Source organism: Lissotriton helveticus, chromosome 2_1, assembly GCF_964261635.1.
Source record: "Lissotriton helveticus chromosome 2_1, aLisHel1.1, whole genome shotgun sequence".
Classification (NCBI taxonomy): Eukaryota; Metazoa; Chordata; class Amphibia; order Caudata; family Salamandridae; genus Lissotriton; species Lissotriton helveticus.
In genome coordinates this window covers 1766708188-1766731070 of record NC_136059.1, presented here as the reverse complement: position 1 = coordinate 1766731070, position 22883 = coordinate 1766708188, and the positions used below count along the sequence as shown (strand labels likewise).

The window sequence follows — 22883 nt, the reverse complement described above, 5'->3', positions numbered from 1 at the left end:
AAGCCTCCAAAGAATTTCATCGGGACGCAGGAAACAAAAAGAGAAGAAAGGAGACATCCCCCACGTCCGCGAAGAAAGCCCAGGAGACAAACAAAACCCGAGAGAGGGAGGGCGAAGGCGGACTAGTGGCAAGATATCATGAGAGACAAAGTGACAGCGGACCAGAGACAAGATACCATGAGAGACAAAGTGACAGAGAACTCCCTGAGTCAACAATACAAAGGGCAAAGGAAAGGAAAAAGATATCCCCCATGTCCGTGAAGAAAGCCCAGGAGACAAACAAAACCCGAGAGAGGGAGAGCGAAGGCGGACGAGAGGCAGGACACCGTGAGAGACAAAGTGACAGGGAACCCCCTAAGTCACCAAAACAAAAGACAATGGATAAGGGTGTACGAAAGACTGGGACAAACAGGAATCGTGACAGCCTGATTGACATAACGTCGAGAAGTCACTCAACACACTACTCGGGAGAAATATCAAGCAGTGACACAGACCACACAGAGGAGGCCGAAGACAGTCTACACTACTCGGGAGAAATATCAAGCAGTGACACAGACCACACAGAGGAGGCCGAAGACAGTCTACTCAACGGTTATGACGAAAATACCAAACACCGGCGAGGGGACAAGTCACGTTACCTCCGGAAACTAACACACTACTCTGGAGAAACATCAAGCAGAGACACAGACCACACAGAGGAGACCGACGACAGTCGACTCAACGGTTATGAGGAAAGGACCAAACACAGGCGAGGGGACAAGCCACGCCATTTCCAGAAACCGACACACACACACACTCGAACAACTCAAGACGCATACGCTCAAGTCATCTGTGATCAGGAGAAAACAGAGAAGAGTCGAATGTTCCAAGACCAAACCAAAGAAGTAAATACGTGGCTAGCAAACAACCCCGTCACAGCAATAACACAAAAGACACTTCAAGTGATGCACCCAGAGGAGTGTCTCCTCGATAACGTCAACTCCAGGAGTGTGTCATCGACCGATTTAGAAAGCATGTCCGGACGATCACTCAGATCAACAGAATCCTGGTACCGACAACGGTCACGGTGTCCACCACCTGAAAACACAGTGGAAGCAAAGACCGTCTTCCCTGTCCAAAGCAACACACCTCAGGCCAACAACCCGCAATGCCTGAACTCCCCACAAAACAACATGCCATGCCAGCCCCAGGAACATCATGACGTGAAGGATATACCGTCACCATTGAAAGGGTCAGCAAGGCTTACGCAAAGGGGGCACAGAAGAAGCACAGATGCAGGTGACTGTACCCGCCGGGCGGGAAAGGACCACCCAGTCACCCTACCCAGAAGGGCCAACACGTTGGGAAAGAGAGGTCATCATCATCAGTTAGAAGAGAAACGTGCACCGATGTTGTCTGGTATGCCTGTCCACGGACATGAGGACAGTGTTGCCCCTGACCGAGTAAGACAACGAGAAATAGGAGTGCATGCAGGCGCTCGGAAGAGAGCCAAAACAACGTTCACATATGTAAGAGATCAATTGCCACTCAAACAAGAGCTACAAAAGAATGCGGACAGCCGACATCTAGCGGAGCCATCGACAGCCACATCACAAGAAGCGATACTACTGTCAAGACAGCCGGAAAGACACAACGAAATATCTCCAACAGACTGCACCCTGCTGACGCCTGAGAAACAGACTGAGCTTGAGTTTGCAATGGAGATGTGTCCCATGACTCAAACAGACGGGTCGCAGCCCTGTGCAGCTGACCAAGAAACTATAGACGTTCCGGAAATTAACTTCGTTTTTTTAAGAAAGGGGGGAGATGTCGTGTCGTGATGCAGTCTAGTGGTTGGGGGGCGGAGCTAGTAACAGGAACAGGAATAGGAGGGACAAGGACTGAGGGGCAGTGATGGGTAGGACACGAACGAATAAAGACGTGTTAAATCCAACTCTCTGGCTCCTGTGGTAATTAAGGGGAAGGCACGACAGCGCGCATGCGGTGCTCTAGGGGAGACTTGTTGAAGTGGAGTATGTCATGGAAGCTCTGCCCACTCTCTGTCCATATTTGCCATTGGCTTGTGTCAGTGTCCTTCGTAAATGCTGGAGTCTGGTTTGTAAACAGGCTTGTTTGTCCCTCCTTAGTACTGCCTTGACTCCATTTATAACTTCCCATGGCGACTGGACCTTTTACTTCGGATGTTACACGTCTGTCTTTTTTTTGTCTGTGAGCGTTATTTTCTTTATTGAGTTGCTGTAGGCACAACGTGCTCTGCCTACATTTAGGCAGAGCACGTTGGTGATGCAGTGCAAGCACAAATTTTGTTGCTTGCACTGCATCACCAAATGCGATGCAGTGCGCGCAACGAAATTCGTTTTATTTATTTTTATATTTACTTACCTGTTAAAGTCCGTAATCCATACATTACTACCCCCCACCCTGCCCCTCCCCCTCCCCACGTCACCGCCCGGCCGGTACTCCCACTACCGGCCGTGGCTGAACCTATTGCATTGCAAATATTTGTTTTCCCTGCCTGCAGCGCTCTCCCCTATCACTTTTTAAAAATAAAATTACACTGTGGGATATTATGGGTCTGCCCATGTTAAACGGGGGTGCGACGGCTGTCTCTCATCCCACCATGAAAGACAGGGACCCGATGCAACAACAAGATGTGTTTGTTTACATAGTTCTCCAACGATGCAGCTTTATAATACTTGAGACACTGTAGTCCCAGCATTAACAGCTTGTAGAAAAGTTATTCACAGCAAAAACAAAGTGTAGATTCTAGAGGAGCTTTGAGAAAAGGAAGAGTAAAAAGAATACATATCATCCCTCTGAGAGAGCACAAGTTTGAAAAAAATGTATAAGTGTACCATATTTACAAGCACGTAGTTAGTTAACATGTACTTTGCACCAGAGTGTTTATATTTAGAAGTGAAATACACAGAGTGTCTTATATTCAGTGGTGAAATGCATAGAATGTTTAAGTAGAGTAACAATAATCATAACTGTGTGAGACTAATGTAGAAATGTTTGGGATGAATATGAAAACCTCATGTTCTCATGTTAAAGGAATCATGTTAGAGTTGAATAGAGCTTTACAAAACCAGTATAATGTGTAGGCCTCATGGCAATTCACAGAAAATCTAAACGTGCTGCTAAAATAATGTGAGACAAGGTTGACGTGGTTCTTCCAAATGTATTATCGAACTAAGTTTGAAATATATGCTTTATAGATGTGTTATTTTAGAAACGTATGCTAGTTAAGAATGTTGTTTAAATCAAGTTAATGTTTTAAGAGTGCAGGGACCTGCTTCATGTAAATCAAGTAGGCCTGAACTGATAATGTCATATCGTTTGAACTACCATGTGCTCGTTAAGGAAGAAGTCGAGAGGTGTCCAGCACAGAGCTTGGAGTGTGTTTTATGACTCAAAGATATGGTGGAGTCTGGAATTTGAGGCCCACTGCAGGACGGACTGTATGCAGGTGCAAGGGTCTTAATCAGCTAGAATGAAAGGGGCTTTGTTCAGTGGCGCTTGGCGCAGGCCTGTAGGAGTTTCCAGGAATTTCAGGGGGTATCAGCGCACTGGAGAAGAAGCCTGGGAACCAAGGTCAACTTTAACGAGGGTCTTCAAGAGTACCATCATGGAGTTTGCCGCGCAAAGATATACCACGTGAGGGGCGTCCCAAGGGGCGTTTCTGTTGGAAATGTGATTTGGTATTAGGGAAAGAGACCCGGGGAGAGAGCAGAGCAGATGATTTTGGGAGCCTAAGGAAGCGGATGGGTAGGCAGATAGGCTGATCAGGAGAGACCCATTATCAGAGAAGAGACAAAGAGAAGTGCGTGATCTTCTTAGGAAGTCACCACGGCTGACACCTAGAGGGGTAAAGATCTTGCTAAGTAGGGATGTCACTTAGTATAGTGTAGGGACAGACTAACCTTAATTTTCTTTTCTGTAATGACTTTGAGGTTGCAACTTGTATCCATTTTGGCAACCCTTATGGTTTTCGAGATTGTACTTATTATTTTGTTTTTCAGACTTAGACTACTCAAGAAGTTCATGTTCATAGTGATACCGATTTATCTTCTGAATTTCATTTTGAGAAGTTTGTATCTTCAGTTATCTCTGACTTTATATTAAATCTTTGAAACCTAAAATTTGGTCAGTGGTCCTTTAGAGTGGTGTAAGTTCTTAAGAAAATTGATTTATTGTAAGATTACCTTTTACTCAATGACAGGTACCAACGATTCAGTCGACATAGTTTGGGATTTGGTAAGGTAACTAGTAACCAGTAATCACGCGTTAACAGTTGGTAGCAGAGTGAGGATGGTTATCTTCTTGAGGAAGGTAATCTAGAGAGGTTAGTTTACCCCAAGGCCCCTAGACATCGAGAGACGAGCAGCGGAAGAATCGTGTGCCGAAAGGTGCAGACGGTGCGAGAAAAGCAGCAGTATCGGAGAGTGAGTATAAAAAGGGTCATGCGTGAACAGATTGCGGTGTTTTATGTTGTATTTGTATTGTAATGTCTTGCGGAGTTGAATGCCTGTAGTGTGAATGAGAGAAGGTTGTGAGCGCGCGCAACCTGGTAAGCTGGTTACCTGGTAAACGGGTGAACTGGTGAAATCTTAAGTTCAGGCCAGAGCTTAAGTGGTTTTGGGTGTATCGAACATCCAGGGTAGTTGTCGACCATAGTACGGAGGTCACGAGGTACCATTGACCGCCGTGGATCCAAGATAGGGGGAGTGTAAGAGTGAGCGTATGAGTAACGGACGCTGGTCGAAAGTTACTGTGTGTGAGTAACCTATCGGAGAGGGCGATCGTCTGGAAGTAAACGGAAAGACATTTCGCCAAGTTAAGGTGACAACTACACAGAAAGACTGTGGGCGTACAGTCAAGAAAAGTGATCGCTTGGACGGAAGTAATCATTTTTCAGAGTATGAATGGGACGCGTGCATGACCGAGGAGACGAGCTGAGAAAGGAGGGGAACTGCTGCGAAGGGGGACGGGTGACGTCGGCTAGAGCCGCGCTGTGATTGAGCGGTTGGTGTGACGTTAGCTAGAGCCGCGCTCTGGTTGGGCGGCTAGAGTGACGTCGGAGGAAAGTCGCGTACGGATAGGCCAGTTAGTGTGAACGGGGCTGAGATTGGTGGATTGTCATCAGGAAGTAAACAAACGCAGAGAAAGAGCGAAATCATGAAGTGTTTTAAGTGTTTGAAAGGGATTTTTAAACGTAAACGAAGTGAACATTATTACGGGGAAGAGGCTCCGCCGGAGGGTACACCAGCTCATTATATGGCAACGAATGTTGGGCTGCATACGATATTATGGATTGGGGCTTGGAATAAGCTTACGGAAGGGAATGAGGAAATGCAGTTCCCGAAGTACGGAACGTTTAAGCTAGAGGTGTTACATCGGCTAAAAGCAACTATGTCCTCATTGAAACCCTCACCTAGACCTACACAGTTTGAGGCCCTTAATGCATGGATTAGGGCTGCACACGACAGAAATTTGAACAGGCGTCAACAAAGACTGACGCGATCGGTAAGAGCAGTGCGAGATTCTAAATGGGATGAGGAAGCAAAGCGGTGGAGGGTACAGGTTATTGAGGTGGAAAAAATGTATCCGATGAGGGAGGTGGCAGGAGGAGGAAACCTCATGGAAGAAGACGAGGAAAGCGAGTCGGAAGACAATCTGATAAATAGATTGTTAATGGATAGACCACCTCCGAGAGTTGAGGAAATTGAAGATAGAGGGCTTGCAAGGGAAGATGGGAATGCCATAGAGGGGTATACACCACTCCCTATATCGGAATGGACACCTATCAAAGGTGGGGAGACACCTCAACCTAGTACAGCACAGAGTGTAGTGGGAAGGTTTGTGGTGCAGAAAACGCCAGCCACCGAAAGGGTTGAGTCCTTTGGATTGCCAGATGCTCTTCAAGTGCCTGTTACCATAGGACCCATAGTTTCGATCTATAACCCTGAGAGAGATAGAGAGGAACAACAGAGGCAATTGGATAGAGAAAGGATCGAGATGGAAAGGAGGAATAACGTGACAAATGCATGGAAGCGATTGCCAGGATCGGTAACATGGAATACCCCATTAGACACAACTGTCGGTCCCAATTCAGAACAGGGAGGTCCGAGAGGACCAATGGATCTAAGGGGACCGCGGCCAAGACCCTATTCAGAATTAAGAGCTGATTTGAGGGAATGGGACGGGTCCACAGTATCCCTGAGTAACAGGACAAGAACGGAACCAGAGTGGGAAAGCAGGGGTAACGGGACTGTATCTCACTGTGGGGCCAGCGAAAGCAGTCAGGGTCGGGAAGGCCGAAGTCCCGAGAATAGAGGGGATGCATGTCCTACAAATCAGAGAGAACAGCAGGAACAGAATACGAAGAGTATGGAGTGTGAGGAGGTGTCTCGCCTCACGCAAACAGAGGGAGACCAAAGAACGCAAGAGTACAGAGATAGGTTTAGGTGCACTCATCACTCACACGCACCTGGGGAAAATGTACAGCACTGGCAAAGAGGGAACAGTGAAAGGTCACTTTATACATCGAGTGATCGGAGGTCACAGATGCATGAGGAAGAAAGAGGGAGTAATGGAACATCTTGCCCTGCATCCCGTGAAACTAGCCAGGATGGGGAGAGAGAGGCTAGGAGGCATGAAGGAGTGTTTCACCACCCACCCCGAGAAGATGGAAAGGCATGGGACCTAGAGAGATGGGAACAGGGGAGGACTCCCTATAATTCACCAATACCTAAACGTAGATCTCGGAGCTGGGATGGGAGAGATGCGGATGGAGGAGCTAAATTGAGTGTCTTGAAAGCTGAAATTAAGGCAAAAAGGCTTGATGTTACTAGTTTAAAATCAGATGTTGACGAGATAATAGATGGAACATTACCTTTGGAAAGGATAGAATTGTATGAACAGGATGAGTTATTGTTCATGGCAAAGGATATTACTAGGAAAGCTAGAGCGTTTCATGAGAAACTGACTGATTTGGCAGACAGGTATGCCGTGGATTTATCTAGGACAAGGGCATTACAGAGTAACCACAGATTACAGTACGCAGACCAGGATCTAGATGAGAAGAGAACTACTGGATTAAAAACACACATAAGAGAGCTGGTATCAGGGATAAGAGTGTGGAGAGAATTGGACAAATGGGAAGAAAGGTGGTCGAAAAAGGGCACAGTTAGGCGAAGTACAAATGTGATGACCCCTGAGGGAAGGGTATTGCAGATGGAGGCATTCCCTTTGCGAGAAATATCAAATGGAAATTATGTACATGTGCCCTGGAGTAGAGGAGACTTAGCTGCATTTACCAACTCATTTCCGAAGTTGAGGGACAATCCAGTAGAATGGTATAAACAGGTAGAGAGGTTTGTCAAAATCTCGAAAGTACTGTGGATAGATTTGAACACGTTGTTTGACATCGTGGTCCCATCTGATTTATGGACCCCGTGCAAGACTAGTGTTGAATGGCCAAATACTGAACCAGTGAGGGATGCTCGGACTAATGGACCGTCCGAGATTGTCATGCGAAAGTATGAAAGGGTAATAGCATGGCTGAAAGATAAGGTACCACCACAGGACATAGATTGGGTGAAAATAGACCGAACAAGGCAGGAACCCAAGGAGACAGTTCACGAGTTTTATGAAAGATTATTGAAAACATTCAAGCAATACAGTGGACTAGATGTAATGGATCCCAAAGATATAGGGCAGTTTGTGTCAAAGTTTGTCTTGGGGTTGAGACCTGATATTTGTTTGATGATACAGCAACATTTAATCTGTTGGGAGAACAAACCACTAGATGAGATTTTACGTTATGCGAGGTACTGTAGTGACGAGATAGATTCTAAAGCCAAGAATCTAAAGGAGAAATTGATGGTGGTGCAAATGCAGTCCGCTGGGAAGGGTGGCCAGCAGAAGCAGGGGATGGGACGAAAACCAAACGGTCAGAACAAAGATAATGAAGAAGGGCAGAGACCTAGGACAGACTTTGCCACTTTAAAGAAAACGACAAAGTGCCATCAGTGTCACCAGGTGGGGCATTGGCGACGCGAGTGTCCCTTTAACCCTGAAAATGGAGAGCTAGAAGTAGAAGAGCAGGTTCAAGAAGTCCCAACTCCAAAGGTGACAGTTCCAGGAGGCAAGGTGGCCAAAGGGGGGACTTCGGCCCCACGGGCCCAGTTCCCACAGCCACCGAAGGTAGCGACAGGGAGTAAGGTCTTTAAGCAGATGCCTCTCTTCATCGAGGAAGAAAAGTGTTACTACATTGATCCATTGACAGGACAACGTGTGAGCAGTGAAGAGGACTGTACCCTCGGGGCAGTCCTAGAAGTGGATCAAAGAGGGCCATTTGTTGAGGCAGAAGTGGCAGGGTGTCCCACTACGTTCTTAGTGGATACTGGGGCTACTCGATCAACACTGAGATCGGCGGTGGTTCCAGACTTGCCGATGTCAGGGGAAACTATTCAGGTGGTAGGAGTCGCGAACAAAAGAATGACTAGTCCCTTGACAGAACCAGTGTCTGTGAAAATTGGAAACCACATGAACGAACATCAGTTTGTGGTTTGTGACTCGAGTCCGGTATGTCTGTTAGGAAGGGATTTGTTGTGCAAATTGAATTGCACCATATACTGCACCCCACAAGGAGTGGAGGTACAGACTACCGACGATGATGCTACCTTTAAGGTGGCCAATTCAAAATTCTGTGTAGAACTATATCCTACTCTGACTGTAGAAGATCTTCCCCAAGATTTAAGAGATGCAGTGGCGTCAGAGGTGTGGGATTTCACAGGAGAAGATATAGGATTGATTAAAGGGGTAGAACCGGTAAAAATTCTGGTAAAACCAAATGTTGAGTTTCCAAGAACGCCTCAATACAAATTGTCCCAGGAAACGATTGCGGGAATAAAACCTGTGATCGAGTCAATGATACAACAGGGAATACTGAAAGAAATCGTGGGTAGTCCTTGTAACTCCCCGATTATGGGTTTGCAGAAACCTAGCGGGAAATTCAGGATAGTGCAGGATTTACGAAAAATTAACAACATAGTCGTTTCATGTTGTCCCGTGGTACCGAATCCTTCAGTGATATTGTTTCAAATACCATGTCAAGCAGAATGGTTCACAGTGATAGATCTTTGCCAGGCTTTCTTTTCCATCCCATTGGATGAAGAGAGCAGGTATCTTTTTGCTTTTAAAATGGAAGATCGCGTTTTAACATGGTGTCGAATCCCACAAGGATTCACAGACAGCCCATCCATCTTCAATCAGTTGTTGAAAAAGAATCTCGAAAATCTAGTACTGCCCCAGAACTCGGTTCTGGTCCAGTACATAGATGACCTACTTGTTGCGTCAGAGACAGAGGAAGCCTGTAAAGCAGATTCAATTGCCTTACTGAACCATTTAGCCGAAAATGGACATAAGGTATCTCCGAGCAAGTTGCAGTACTGTCTGACGGAAGTACAGTATTTGGGGCACCGGTTAGAGAAAGGAAAACGTAAGGTGTCACCAGAGAGGATTGAGGCGATAATGAAGATGAATGCGCCTACAACACAGAGAGAAGTTAGAATGTTCCTAGGAATGGTGGGTTACTGCCGACAGTGGATAGTTAACTTTTCACTGAAAGCAAAGCCCTTACAGAAACTGACGCACAAGGAGGTGAGTGATCCGGTACCATGGGACGAAGAATGCTTGGTGGCGTTCTTGCAGCTGAGAGACGATTTGTGTCGTGCTCCGGCTCTGGGAATGCCCGATTACGAGAAGTCATTTTCACTCTATTGCTGTGAGAGAGAGGGATGTGCTTTGTCAGTCTTGGCACAGACCCACGGAAATGCCCGTAGACCAGTTGCATATTTTTCGGCTACATTAGATCCAGTAGCCGCATCGTTGCCCGGATGTCTCAAATCCGTTGCTGCAACGGGTGTCAGCATTGAAAGGAGCGAGAGTATTGTGATGGGACATCCAGTGGTGGTGTATGTACCACATTCAGTTGAATTGCTAATGACCAGGACGAAGACGCAGCATCTGACCAATAGTAGGCTCACGCGCTACGAGCAAGTTATCCTTGCTGCGGAGAACGTGACTCTTAGGAGATGCTCTGTCTTGAATCCTGCTACTTTGATGCCATTACCTACTGTAATAGTAGGCGAAGGATGTGAAGACCACGATTGCCTTGATGTGACTGAACTATGCACGAAACCCAGACCAGATATTGTGGATGAGCCGTTGTCTGACCCCGATGAAATTTACTTTGTTGATGGCTCATGTTTAAGAGACGATACTTGTCGGTTGAGAGCAGCTTATGCTGTTTGTACTATTACTGGAGTTGTGGAAGCCGCTTGCCTGGAAGGAGTACATTCCGCACAGGTAGCAGAAATTATTGCCCTAACTCGTGCCTGCATAGCAGGAAACGGAAAGAGAGTCACCATCTACACGGACAGCCAATATGGTTTCGGTGTGGTTCACGATTTCGGGCAGTTGTGGTCTCAGAGAGGTTACATGACCTCCTCTGGTTCGCCCATTCGAAATGGAGAATTTGTGCGGCTGTTGTTAGAAGCATTACAAGGTCCAGTTGACATCGCAATAGTAAAGTGTGTAGCTCATACTAAGAATACAGATTTTGTGTCACAAGGCAACAGATACGCTGATGAAGTCGCACGCTATTGTGCGGAACAAAATTATTCTTTCTCAAAGGTGGAAATAGAAGGTGCAGAAGAAAAGACTGAATTAAGTATGATGTTAGAAACTGTAGACACTTGGGAGGATTTAAGAATAATGCAGGAGAATGCACCAGAAACTGAGAAAAGGGCATGGGAAACAGCAAGTTGTGTGCGAAGTGAAATGGATTTTTGGGTTTCAGCAGATGGGAGAGCTGTGTTACCTGAAGAATTAGCTAATCCCATGGCGAGAGAAATACATGGTCCAGTACATCTAGGAAGGGATGCTATGATGAGAGTGTTTAGGCAAACTTGGTATTGCCCTAAATTTAGAATAGCAGCAGAATCAGTATGCAAGCGATGTGTTACCTGCCAACAACTGAACGTAGGCAAGCGAACACCAGTCACACTGAGTCACATTGGGAGGTCGGGGGGGCCTTTCAATAGAATGCAACTAGATTTCATCGAAATGCCAAGAGTTAATCGCCTTCGGTATGTGTTGGTGATTGTATGCGTATTTTCCAGATGGGTTGAAGCGTACCCTACACGTAGGTGCGATACACTCACAGTGGCTAAATTGTTGCTCAGGGAGTTGATACCGCGCTTCGGGGTGCCTGCCTCTTTGGAATCTGACAGAGGAAAACATTTTAACAGCGAAATAGTGAAGATGTTGTGCTCCACACTGAATATCGATCAAAAGCTGCATTGTAGTTATCGACCAGAAGCTTCAGGAATTGTGGAACAAGTGAATGGCACATTGAAGAATAGATTGGCTAAAGTAGTGGCATCCACATCTTTGAGTTGGCCAGATGCTCTTCCTTTAGTGCTCATGAGCATGCGCAGCACACCTGACAGGAGGACAGGTCTCTCTCCCCACGAGATTCTGATGGGGAGGGCCATGAGACTTCCCACAGTTCCAACTACTGCCCTATTGAATATTACAGATGATCTGATCTTGGATTATTGTAAAGGACTGTCTGACGCCATCCATTCTGTGTCCCTTCAGGTGCATGCGGCTGAAGTTCCAGCATCGAGGAACCTGTGTCATGACCTGAACCCAGGGGACTGGGTGTTGGTTAAAAAACACGTCCGGAAGAACTGCCTAGATGTTCGCTGGCGTGGGCCCTTTCAGGTAATCCTGATAACGAACACTGCGGTGAAGTGCGGGGGGCTGCCAAATTGGATCCATGCATCCCATACTCGAAGAGTTCCAGCACCTCTAGAAGGAACAGCTCCTATCCCAGACGAAAGCCCGGAAGTGGAAGAAGAGTCGCAAGAAGGGATTGCAGCAGCTGAGGAGGTGTCGGAAGAAGTTGGGAACGCAACGGATTCAGAAGAAGAGCGAAGGCAGGACGGCAGTGAGACGGAAGACGCAACTGAAGGAGAGAGTAGAAGTAAATACGACTCAGACTCAGATCCGTATCAGAGCGACCAAGAACCAAGTGAGAGGACAAGGAATAGGAGAATAAGGCTTGGAGCTGCCACTTGGCCAGCAAGGAGAAGAAGGCTAAGTTTGAGGTCGGCCCAGGAAGAAACGCTTACTCCTATATCCGAAGACTCAGATCCAGAAGAAGATATCCAGGATCAAGCCGAGGAGGGCCTTAGAAGATCAAGGAGGGTGCGAGTGCCTAGTAGAAGATACTCTACTCCTGATTGGACCTACCTCGTTGCAGATGTCTGGGGGGCACAGAACCGGGAGGATCCGGGAAGTGGACCTGGTCAGAACTAACCCGATCATCACAGTGCAAATAAGGTTTCTACTGCCAGGAGCGGAGACCGAAAGGTTGCTGACACTCAACATCGTTCATCCTCCTCTCCTGAGCGGAATAAGAAAATTGATTTTAGAGACAGTTGAGTTTCCAGTTTGCTGTTCACGATATCCAATATTGGAGGGAACTCTTCTTCGTTTGGAAATGCTTGAGCGAGTAGTAGAAATCCTAGGAGCGCTCATAGTTATGGATTAATACCATATTGCGAATGTCTTCAAGGGGGCGCAGAACTGGAAAGGTGAAGAAAGTGATCCTGATTAGAACGGACCCCTTTGTGATTGTGGATGTAGAGCTGATAGTACCAGGAGTAGAAATTGAAAAAACGTTAACTCTCAATTTCGTCCGTCCACTTGTCCAGAGCGAAATAAGGAGAATAATCCTAGAAACAGTTGACTTTCCATGTTGTGGTACGAACTGCCCAGAACCTGAGGGAATGATACTTCGGATGGACATTTATGAAGACGTAGTGTCCCTCCTTGAGCCATACATAACTTTAGATGAAAATAAGACTTTTGAAAAGAAATTGTAAACTTGTTGCAAGATAACCTAGCGCCGAGTGGAAGAAGAAAAGTGATAGGGGTTTCCTTTTAGTGGATGGAGAAGGGCTAGGGTTGTCTGTTTCTACCGAACTTTGAACTGTTTTGCGGAAATAAATTGTCAAGCTTCCAAGTGTTCAAAAGAAAGACATTGCGAGAAAGAAAGACTTTTGGCTCAGGAAAGAGAAGAAGTGAATGCTGGAAGAAAGTCAAGAACTACACTGTTTGAGAACATGGAGGCTGGCAACCCGAACCGCAGGGCAAAATGTATAGTTGGCACACTGTTGGGAGTGGTGATTTCCCTTATAGTTTTAGTGGTTACTGTCTCATACATAGTGGGACACGAGAGAGATGCAACTGCAGTAAAGGAGGACAAGGGAGTGTCAACACCGAGAACTCCTATTGCTAATGATAAGGGAAACATCAATGATAAAGACAAAGCATTGTTAGATGCAGAAGTAAAAAGGTTACACATGGATGAGTCACAGGGAAATTACAGGTCAAATGCTTATGCTAAATTGCTTTATGAATACGTTGACGCCATGGAGGTGAAGAATTGCTACGTTTGTATGCAATTACCAGCTTCTGTGGAGGAGGGTATCAGGTACCATCATCTTCCATTGACATATGGAATCATATGCAGTTTGTTGTTGAGCATATTTTATGGACGAGATGGATTTGAGTATTATTTCTCGAATTTCGACTCGACATTGCCAGAGGTCCCGAATTTCAAGCATTTGAACAAATGGGACTATTACAAAAGCGAAGACAGATTACACAAATGGTTTATTCCATGGAAAACGTTAGATACTTCACATGCTCGAAGAAACAATCTGACTTGTCAAGTGTCAGAAGTTGAGAAAAAGTTTATAGGACAGGTAGATACTAGATACAGGAGGCAGAAGATTTTGAAGGCATCAGGACAATGGGAAACAGATTGGACCAAGGAGGAAAGGGCACATCAAAGAAAAGGTAGTATTGGTCCAATTGCTTTGGATAAGGAGAAACGGGGGAAACTGTGCATTCACAGGAGTTACTCCTATTATGAGAATTTTTATGTAGGTCAAGTCAATTGTGAACATGCCTTTCAACTGGAGTATTACTCTAAGGATTTTTTGAAGGGGATGCAAGCAATTCCAAATGTATATTTTGTATGTGGAAGAAATGCCTATGTGAAGCTACCAGATAATTGGTACGGATCATGCTATCTGGCTGTTGTCTTCCCTAAAATATATCATGTTGAGAATTTAGAAACGACAAAGAAAGAAATACCCACTAGGTGGAAGAGAGGGCTGGATGCAGCAGAAGTAGTTGGAGATGTACTCGGTGCTGCATTCCCTTTCTTAGGACTGATATTGAATGACATTAAGATCAGGAGGTTAGCTACAGTCGTAGATAGGCTATCTGCCAGTACTGCAAGATCATTGATGCTGATAGAAGGGGAGATGCAATCGATTAGGGCAATGGTTCTTCAGAACCGACTTGCTTTAGACGTTCTGTTAGCTAAAGAGGGAGGAGTCTGTAAGGCTTTGAAGGTCCAGGAGTGCTGCACTTACATTCCAGACAATTCAAAACCTCTAGAGAAGTATATACGAAACATCACTGCCATACACTATGAAATTGAGGACCTGGCAAAAGTAAACGTGTGGGAAAAAGTAGGTCATGGAATGGGTAAAGTTGGAGGTTGGTTTGCCAACTTAGGAAAGGGTATTGTTTGGTACATACTGAAACCCATCATCATAATTGTGATTTGCGTAATCACTTTGGGGGGATTGGTGCGTTTGTATCAATGTTATAGAGCAAATAGGTTGCAGAGAATTATGAGGAAACAGGAGGAAGAGTTGACAGCGATGCAGGACACTCAATACAAGAGTCTGAAAGCATTGGAGACTATGAAAAGAGGTGGCACTGCCATGACTTCACTTTGAAGGGTTCTACATTTTTAGTGTCTTGATGGTGATGACCCCTGAAGGTCATCAAAGGGGGGACTGAGAGAGCACAAGTTTGAAAAAAATGTATAAGTGTACCATATTTACAAGCACGTAGTTAGTTAACATGTACTTTGCACCAGAGTGTTTATATTTAGAAGTGAAATACACAGAGTGTCTTATATTCAGTGGTGAAATGCATAGAATGTTTAAGTAGAGTAACAATAATCATAACTGTGTGAGACTAATGTAGAAATGTTTGGGATGAATATGAAAACCTCATGTTCTCATGTTAAAGGAATCATGTTAGAGTTGAATAGAGCTTTACAAAACCAGTATAATGTGTAGGCCTCATGGCAATTCACAGAAAATCTAAACGTGCTGCTAAAATAATGTGAGACAAGGTTGACGTGGTTCTTCCAAATGTATTATCGAACTAAGTTTGAAATATATGCTTTATAGATGTGTTATTTTAGAAACGTATGCTAGTTAAGAATGTTGTTTAAATCAAGTTAATGTTTTAAGAGTGCAGGGACCTGCTTCATGTAAATCAAGTAGGCCTGAACTGATAATGTCATATCGTTTGAACTACCATGTGCTCGTTAAGGAAGAAGTCGAGAGGTGTCCAGCACAGAGCTTGGAGTGTGTTTTATGACTCAAAGATATGGTGGAGTCTGGAATTTGAGGCCCACTGCAGGACGGACTGTATGCAGGTGCAAGGGTCTTAATCAGCTAGAATGAAAGGGGCTTTGTTCAGTGGCGCTTGGCGCAGGCCTGTAGGAGTTTCCAGGAATTTCAGGGGGTATCAGCGCACTGGAGAAGAAGCCTGGGAACTAAGGTCAACTTTAACGAGGGTCTTCAAGAGTACCATCATGGAGTTTGCCGCGCAAAGATATACCACGTGAGGGGCGTCCCAAGGGGCGTTTCTGTTGGAAATGTGATTTGGTATTAGGGAAAGAGACCCGGGGAGAGAGCAGAGCAGATGATTTTGGGAGCCTAAGGAAGCGGATGGGTAGGCAGATAGGCTGATCAGGAGAGACCCATTATCAGAGAAGAGACAAAGAGAAGTGCGTGATCTTCTTAGGAAGTCACCACGGCTGACACCTAGAGGGGTAAAGATCTTGCTAAGTAGGGATGTCACTTAGTATAGTGTAGGGACAGACTAACCTTAATTTTCTTTTCTGTAATGACTTTGAGGTTGCAACTTGTATCCATTTTGGCAACCCTTATGGTTTTCGAGATTGTACTTATTATTTTGTTTTTCAGACTTAGACTACTCAAGAAGTTCATGTTCATAGTGATACCGATTTATCTTCTGAATCTCATTTTGAGAAGTTTGTATCTTCAGTTATCTCTGACTTTATATTAAATCTTTGAAACCTAAAATTTGGTCAGTGGTCCTTTAGAGTGGTGTAAGTTCTTAAGAAAATTGATTTATTGTAAGATTACCTGTTACTCAATGACAGGTACCAACGATTCAGTCGACATAGTTTGGGATTTGGTAAGGTAACTAGTAACCAGTAATCCCGCGTTAACACCTCCAAAACAGAAATTGAAACTATACACCCTGCTCTCAGGTACCTTGGCACAATATCCTTATTTCTGAAAGTGCGATGCATTGACTTTTTTTTGGGAATATTGAGTGTGCACCTTTTTGTGGGTGGCCCGCCCCCTTGTTAACGTATTTCACTGTGGGGCTGTGCTGATGCTCTGCATGTATCCTTTGGGCTCTGGGCACCGTTCTGTAATGCATCCAGCGTCCCCCCTAGTGCCCTCGTTCAGGGAGGGGTCCTGTGGTCAGGGCCTCGCACACAGTCAAAATGTATGTTTATCTCATTCTGATAACGATGGGATCAGTGAGATTAGCTGGTGTGAATGCTTTGTACTTGCCCATTGTCTTCACAAAATGTGCACCAGGCATGTATTGCATTAAAGCACATGGTTGGTGCATTTCTTCACTTAGGGAAGGGCTCAGATGGGAGTAATGGCTGAGCATGAGAATGCAGGCAGTTTTGGGTTTCTGATGGCCGGGCATTGTCACTGCAGGTGGAACTTCCAGTTTCTGATGGGGCAGGGCCCAGAATGGGCAGTTCTTTCAGCTCTATGCAATGACCCCTTCGCATGCAAAGCGTTCTGAATCTGCATCCAAGCAGACCCCGACAAGGGGGACAAAAGACTTGAGGGGCAGGGCTAACTTTCACACTGAGCCCCTCCCATGGTAGACTGCTTTGTGGTAGTGGGGGGTTCCCTGACAAGGGGGGCCCCACGGTTCTAAATGTCAATCCCAAACAGTTACTCGTATCGTACAAACAAGGAAATGTTCCCTTTTTAAAAATGTATTTAAAAAAAGATAAGTCCTCCACTGAATGTCACTAACATGCTATGCTAACATGATGGAGATTGTTTTGTATGATAGCTCAGTCAGTTGAGCACTGGCTACAGACATCGGTTCCAGTCCGATATGTAGTACCAGAGAATTTTCATGTGTGTTGGTTTTCAAAACACATAAATAAAAGGCATTGTCATTTACAATGCCACTAGCGTAAACTCTCGCAAATGCGAGACCTATTGCATTGCAAATGCTTGTTGTTACTGGGGGCTGGTTGGCCCCCTGCAGCAGCAGTGTTTCCCACCAGCACCCCCTCTCTTGGGGCCGGTCCGACTTAGTTGCCAGGGCCGGGTTGCATTCTCAGTCCGGCCCTGGTTACGGGTGTGCAGCGGTGGCAAGATGTCCTTGGCAAATGTTTTGTCCCTGCCTTGAACGAATGCCTCTCTGTATTGCTATTAGTTTCTGTGTGGCAAAAATTACCAATTACTTTCACGTTTGGGGTATCGCACTGTCTGTGTCTGCCTTATTTCACAACTGTAATCACAATACAAATTTTATGCAAATCTTTCTAGAGTAGTGATCCTCAAATTCCATTCAAAATAGATTTCAACTGAGACTACTCAGAGTTAACCATTTGTTAATTCCATTCGATTTAGATGGACCCAAGCAACACTATAGTTATGTCGTATTCTTTAAATAATTTTTTTTTTACCCCCACCAAACCATGGCAACAGATGTTTTGTTCTAGATTCCCATTGACCTCCTAATAAAAATGGAACACTCTAAGCCTGTAAAAATGCCTTCACCAGAGCTCCTCCCATTTCAACAATTTATGATTACCACTTTGTGCTACTACGAACTTTACTTAGGAAGTAATGTATCTGCTACATTCGGGCACGTCAACTAGATGTACATTTATTTAATGTAAGTTTTCTGTAGTGCTGTACATACCTTATTAGTCATCTAAACATTTTTTAATATTTTTATTTAATAAGAGAAAATGTGAGGAACTTCAGTTTCTAGTTGTACGCGCTCTAAGCAGAAATTTGATGGCTGAATTTCAAAGGTTGAAATAAATATCAGCGCATGATGAAATAGAGTTTGAGCTTTAAAGGTAAGCAGGTCGATGTGGAAGTGTAGTACCTGTAAATGTCAGCATACAGGCCCGATTGACCGTTTAGCCCACCGGACATTTCCCTAAGGGGCTAAAGTCTTTGGAGGCTGGTTTTGACGGTCCATATCTCTAGTTGGAGCGGTAGCAATCTTTTCAGTCATGCAAGATTATTATTTTTTTTAGACAGGCTGAGTTTTCAATCCCTAAGTAGTCCACAATTGTATTTTAAGACTTTAATGGGTGGATATCAATAATTTTGCACGCATCAGGCACTGTTGTGCATCATAAAAACATCTACGGATGCAGAGCTATAGGGCCATTTGGCAAAGTCATGCAGGGCAGCACAACTAGTCACCCTGCTGAGCTGCGTGACAGGAAAAGGGCAAGAATGTGCCGTATTTAAGACAATATGGTGCAAACCTGCATTTTCTCTTGTGCTGGCACCCTTCTGGCTGCCTTGCCCCAATGCAGCACCCGTGCATCATTGTGCAGGGGTGCCTGCATTCTAAAGAGGATTTTTTTGTGCAGAAATGGGCACCTTCCTGCACAAAAACAATCTCCTGAGGCTTTTTCCTCCTTCTGTATGTGCCTCAGAATGCAGCAGACATAGAAAGAGGAAAAATGTTGAGAAATAAAATAATTCTCCTCGTTAGTCCTCACCTGGGGAGGAGTAGGTTTTTGGCGCATTCCCAGGTCTACCACTTCTGGTAAATCTGAGAATGCGTCAAAATCCATGGATGTTGCATGGGAGGACCATGTAACACCCATGGAAATGCCTCCCTGGTGCAGATTAATGCAAAGCAGCGGTTTGCACTGTGTTGCATTACTCAAGATTTATGAAGCCACTCAGTTCCATGCACTGTGGCCTTGCTTAGCTTCATATCTAATTTTTAAGTTGCTTCGCTCCTGCACCATATTGCGTGGTGCAAGAGCGACGCAAAGGGGCTCACAAACATGCCCCTAAGTGTTTGAGGTAGTTCAGCCAAGTGGTCCACGTACAGTTGTTATATATTTTTTTGTCTTCTTCCAATCAAAGTTAGTAACAAACTAGATAGCACTAATTTCTAGCGAGATTGCATCTTTCAACGAATACAGAACATGTCGAGGTTGCATCGTGATAAATAACAATGGAGAGCGGGTCGCATTTGCATATATAATTTCCATTACATTTTAGCATGTGCTTCTGGGGAGAGCGGACTAATAAGTAGATATTGGACCTGTAAAGTCCATGCCTTCCACTAACAAACCATATTGGCGTAGATATGTCCTTCATCTTTTTCACATTTATACAAGTGCAGTTTAAATAGCACAACAAATCGCAATGATCTCTGGGAAACACTGGATGTTTTTGGTGTATTCAAGTTACAGTTGTATTTTAATCAAGGGTGGTTGTAAGAGAAGAGTGCCTTTGTTCTCCTCATAATAAACACACTTCGGAAGACTGTTGCTATGCCTGCATCTTGTTTACGAGGATGACATAGCACAAGTCAGCCACAAATGTCCTTGATCCTTTGGCAATAGATGAATGCATTATTAATATGCAAAGCCTTCTAAAACATCAAATATAATTCCATCTTTTTGAAGAAATTACCAACAAGCATTTTTTGTCTTTCTCTTAGTGGGCTCTGGCAATGTCTTAAAATATCTCACTGTTTTACAAAGTATATCTTGCCTAGAGAGATTGCAATAAGTATGCTCTAAACTTATTTTACTACTGCTTTTTAGCAGCAGAGTGCCAGCAGAGGTCCTGGTTGGGGGATTTATGCATTCTGTCTCTCACAGATAGCACCTTACTTTTGGTATTAACAACACGAATATTCTATCTGAAATCCTCACACCATAGCAGTGTACAACCTGTGTACAATCACTGTACAACCTTAACATGTAACAGCTTTAAGATTGAAAACTTTCAATATTGAGTAGTTGGCAAGTGCTGTTGGGTTACGCTCCCACTATATTGCATGTATTATATTGCAAGACAATAATAATATATCCACCATCAATCTAACTACTACATGACAAACTAATGTATAAGGAAGCAGATGTGGAGGTAAGAATAGAAATTATTTAGTTACTATGACAATGTAGAGGTAGGCGATGTAGTGGATGTAATATTGTCTCTCAACCGTATCAAATTTCCACCCGCTGCTGCCTACAGGTATGCAACAACTGGCTTTTCGAAATGGAGGGACTCTATTTTTTGTCTCTATTAAATGAAGGCCAAGCACTTACATTTTGCTCTCCTCTGCTGAACATGTAACCTCCTCATTTTAGCAGATGTGTTTAACATATTAAACCTTTGCATTGCACCTAGTAAATAATTTAGATTTCTGCATGCAGTAACATATTTTGACAGATGTTTTATGACTGTGACAGCATCAAACAGAGCATTGAAGCTCATCTTCTTGTTTGTCATTTGCAGGATCCCAATAGGAGCAAGAACAAGAAGCCGGTCCGCCCCGGCGAGGAAGCTCATTGCTGCCGTTCTTGATGGGTCCAAGCGTGGGTTGAAAGGTTAGAAATTCATCACTTCTAGATACACTTCTCTTCACCATTTTCAGGTTTGCATGGAATATGGAACAAATGCAGGTCAGCAGAGCTGCTGGAGATGCAGCTACCTACATTTGTTGGTCTCCACCATCCTTGCAAAAAAAGGATAGCCTTAAGCTTTATAGGATTTGAAGCAGCTCTGTAAATGAGATTTCTAATCTAATTGATAAGCTCATCTGCTGTGTTATTCTGTGTACAGAGATTAGTATAGGCTTTTGCTTATCCTGAATCTCCACCCTGCAGCCAAGTCTTAGATCTTTCCCTGTAATAAAAAGAACTCGCGATTTTCAGGCCGCTTCCTAGGAAAGGGACTTTGAATAAGCCATTCGCGAGTGGGCCATTCCTTGAAATGCACTTGCAGCGATAATACCCTTCTAAATTAGTGTTTTTCAACCGCATGCGGGGAGCATGATGAGCAAACTTCACATGTGGATATTTTCCACACATTTCTTGCATCCATCTGCCAATGTGAAGGGAACTGCTTTTGAAAAGCCCAGGCTGTGCACACCAGTCACAGCTTCTGTTTCATTGTTTCATAAACTTTGAGACTGCGCTTTGTAGTTAGGGCAGATATTAGCATTAATCATTCTAATTTAGGTTTCAGTGACTTTGTGTCTCATGTTTATATGCATGTTCCATGAGCGTAAGCACACAGCAATTCATAATTCCTGCTGCTCACAGTCGAAGACTGTTTAAATTGGATTTTGTTCATAAAGGAGCTCAGTGAAGGGCCTAGTCTTCGTCTAAGACCTCCAATCAAAAGTCACAACAAAGTTGAAGCTCATACAACTGCAGGACATGGGGCCTAGTCCAAAGACCAGGGCGTATACCCAATCATACTGCACATGGCCAAAGACCATGCGCAGTAGTAGGTTTTTTTTCACAAGGTGTGGGGTCCAGTTATTTGCTAAAGGTGAGGTGCCATTTTTTAAATATAAAAACAGCGTACAACAAGAGAACATCAGCAAGTGAAATTAAAAACGTCAAATGTGATTTTGATGTTGCAGTTTGTAAAGTCAGCAATGTCATCATGTGTGAAGTGCAGTGCCTTGCGGGTGAATTATGGTTTGTTTTGTGAACCATAACAGGCCGGGCCGATGTCCTGGTAAACATAAGGTCATTTACAAAATATATATATATATGTATATGTATATATATATATATATATATATATATATATATATATATATATATATATATATATATATATATATATATATATATATATATATATATATATATATATATATATTCTCAGATGATGGTAAATTGAAAGAATAGCTAAAGTGGGGGAGAGAAAGTGTGTTTCTCTATGAAGATCAACTGCGATTGTGTGTTTTCTCGCCCTTACCTGGATTATGTGAGAAATCACCTTAGCCAAGGAATACTGACGTGACTTCTATCAGGTACAGTAGTAATTAGGTTGCAGGCTCAGAAAAGATTTTTCAATGATGGCAAGGACACTACATTTATTTTTATTGGCATTTATAAAGTGTTTTCCATAATCCGTTAAGGTTTAAACAATATACATGACGTCTGGAAAAAAAATGCTTAGCAATATTCACACCAATGTGGAAAAATCAAGATATTGTATCATCAAATTTGAATATTTGGGCATGATAATTGAATTAGTCAAAAGGAAAGTGTGAGTTATGCCTGTTATACCGTAAATATGTAATATTTACTTTATAAAATATTAAATACATAACGAGGGGAATGGGTGATCAAGCAATTTTACATGAGAGAGGGGAATAGTTAAGAAGATTAGGAAAAACCCTCAGGGTTGTCTACTTTTAGAAATATCAAAAAGGTGTGCAAGTTTTACAGGCAGAGCATGTGAACAAAAAATACATTTTGTAAATGTCTACAAATGTGATGTTCCTGTAGCCTGCATGTAGTGATGAATCTTTTTCATCACCAACTATTTTCACATTTGAAGAAATGACCTGTAAAGTCATTAGCATGTTCTGCCTCATAATTAAAATATAAGAAC

At 43.8% G+C, this 22883-nt stretch overlaps 1 long non-coding RNA gene across 1 annotated transcript in view; it reads left to right on the top strand.

The window, feature by feature from the left end:
* The window catches only part of LOC144819922 (uncharacterized), a 1320117-nt gene extending 1299261 nt beyond the window's left edge, over positions 1-20856 (top strand). The window contains exon 5 of the long non-coding RNA XR_013607623.1: positions 20763-20856. This is a non-coding gene — a long non-coding RNA (uncharacterized LOC144819922). The remainder of the gene's footprint in view (positions 1-20762) is intronic.
* The last annotated feature ends 2027 nt before the right edge of the window (positions 20857-22883 follow it).